Source organism: Panulirus ornatus, chromosome 5, assembly GCF_036320965.1.
Source record: "Panulirus ornatus isolate Po-2019 chromosome 5, ASM3632096v1, whole genome shotgun sequence".
NCBI lineage: Eukaryota > Metazoa > Arthropoda > Malacostraca > Decapoda > Palinuridae > Panulirus > Panulirus ornatus.
The window spans coordinates 46,279,325-46,281,824 of NC_092228.1; the positions used below are offsets into that span (position 1 = coordinate 46,279,325).

The 2,500-nt window shown below is 55.2% G+C and overlaps 1 protein-coding gene across 1 annotated transcript in view; it reads left to right on the forward strand.

The window, feature by feature from the left end:
* The window catches only part of Sur (Sulfonylurea receptor), a 218,284-nt gene that overhangs the window by 106,038 nt on the left and 109,746 nt on the right, over positions 1 to 2,500 (forward strand).

The following is a 2,500-nucleotide window of genomic DNA, read 5'->3' on the forward strand; positions in this document are numbered from 1 at the left end:
GGTGAGGCAAGGATAGGGTGAGGCAAACTCAGGGTGAGGCAAAAGTAGGGTGAGGCGAGGATAGGGTGAGGCGAGGATAGGGTGAGGCAAGGATAGGGTGAGGCGAGGATAGGGTGAGGCAAGGATAGGGTGAGGCGAGGATAGGTTGAGTCAAGGATAAGGTGAGGCGAGGATAGGGTGAGGCGAGGATAGGGTGAGGCGAGGATAGGGTGAGGCAAGGATAGGGTGAGGCAAGGATAGGGTGAGGCAAGGTTAGGGTGAGGCAAGGATAGTGTGAGGCAAGGTTAGGGTGAGGCAAGGATAGCGTGAGGCGAGGATAGGGTGAGGCAAGGATAGGGTGAGGCGAGGATAGGGTGAGGCAAGGATAGGGTGAGGCAAGGATAGTGTGAGGCATGGTTAGGGTGAGGCAAGGATAGGGTGAGGCGAGGATAGGGTAAGGCAAGGATAGTGTGAGGCAAGGTTAGGGTGAGGCAAGGATAGGGTGAGGCCAGGATAGGGTGAGGCAAGGTTAAGGTGAGGCAAGGATAGGGTGAGGCAAGGATAGGATGAGGCGAGGATAGGGTGAGGGAAGGATAGTGTGAGACAAGGTTATGGTGAGGAAAGGATAGGGTGAGGCAAGGATAGGGTGAGGCAAGAATAGGGTGAGGCAAGGATAGGGTGAGGCAAGCTCAGGGTGAGGCGAGGATAGATGAGGCTAGAGTAGGGTGAGGTAAGAGTAGGGTGAGGCAAGAGTAGGTTGAGGCAAGCTCAAGGTGAGGCAAGCTTAGGGTGAGGCGAGCTTAGGGTGAGGCAAGCTCAGGGTGTGGCAAGCTTAGAGTGAGGCAAGCTTAGGGTGAGGCGAGCTTAGGGTAAGGCAAGCTTAGGGTGAGGCGTGCTTAGTGTGAGGCAAGCTCAGGGTGTGGCAAACAGTGTGAGGCAAGCTTAGAGTGAGGCAAGCTTAGTGTGAGGCAAGCGGAGAGTGAGGCAAGCTCAGGGTGTGGCAAGCTTGGAGTGAGGCAAGCTCAGGGTGTGGCAAGCTTAGAGTGAGGCAAGGTTAGAGTGAGGCAAGCTCAGGGTGAGGCAAGCTCAGGGTGAGGCAAGCTTAGAGTGAGGCAAGCTCAGGGTGAGGCAAGCTCAGGGTGAGACAAGCTTAGAATGAGGCAAGCTCAAGGTGAGGCAAGCTTAGAGTGGGTCAAGCTCAGGGTGAGGCACGCTTATAATGAGGCAAACTCTGGGTGAGGCAAGTTTAGAGTGAGGCAAGGTCAGGGTGAGGCAAGCTTAGAGTGAGGCAAGCTCAAGGTGTGGCAAGCTTAGAGTGAGGCAAGTTCAGGGTGAGTCAAGCTTAGAGTGAGGCAAGCTCAGGGTGAAGCAAATTCAGGGTGAAGCAAGCTTAGAATGAGGCAAGCTCAGGGTGAGGCAAGCTTAGAGTGAGTCAAGCTCAGGGTAAGACAAGTTCAGGGTGAGGCAAGCTTAGAGTGAGGCAAGCTCGGGGTGAGGCAAGCTCAGGGTGAGGCAAGCTTAGAATGAGACAAGTTCAGGGTGTCGCAAGCTTAGTGAGGCAAGTTCAAGGTGAGACAAGCTTAGAGTGAGGCAAGGTCAGGGTGTGGCAAGCATAGAGTGAGGCAAGCTCAGGGTGAGACAAGCTTAGAGTGAGGCAAGCTCAGGGTGAGACAAGCTTTGAGCGAGGCAAGCTCAGGGTGAGAAGCTTAGAGTGAGGCAAGCTCAGGGTGTGGCAAGCTTAGAGTGAGGCAAGGTCAGGGTGTGGCAAGCTTAGAGTGAGGCAGGCTCAGGGTGAGGCAAGCTTAGAGTGAGGCAAGCTCAGGGTGTGGCAAGCTTAGAGTGAGGCAAGCTCAGGGTGTGGCAAGCTTAGAGTGAGGCAAGGTCAGGGTGTAGCAAGCTTAGAGTGAGCCAGGCTCAGGGTGAGGCAAGCTTAGAGTGAGGCAAGCTCAGGGTGTAGCAAGCTTAGAGTGAGGCAAAGTCAGGGTGTGGCAAGCTTAGAGTAAGGCAAGCTCAGGGTGAGGCAAGCTTAGAGTGAGGCAAGCTCAGGGTGTGGCAAGCTTAGAGTGAGGCAAGGTCAGGGTGTGGCAAGCTTAGAGTGAGGCAAGGTCAGGGTGTGGCAAGCTTAGAGTGAGGCAGGCTCAGGGTGAGGCAAGCTTAGAGTGAGGCAAGCTCAGGGTGTGGCAAGCTTAGAGTGAGGCAAGCTCAGGGTGTGGCAAGCTTAGAGTGAGGCAGGCTCAGGGTGAGGCAAGCTTAGAGTGAGGCACGCTCAGGGTGTGGCAAGCTTAGAGTGAGGCAAGGTCAGGGTGAGGCAAGCTTAAAGTGAGGCAAGCTCAGGGTGAGGCAAGCTTAGAGTGAGGCAAGGTCAGGGTGTGGCAAGCTTAGAGTGAGGCAAGCTTAGAGTGAGGCAAGCTCAGGGTGAGGCAAGCTTAGAGTGAGGCAAGCTCAGGGTGTGGCAAGCTTAGAGTGAGGCAAGCTCAGGGTGAGACAAGCTTAGGGTGAGGCAAGCTTAGAGTGAGGCAAG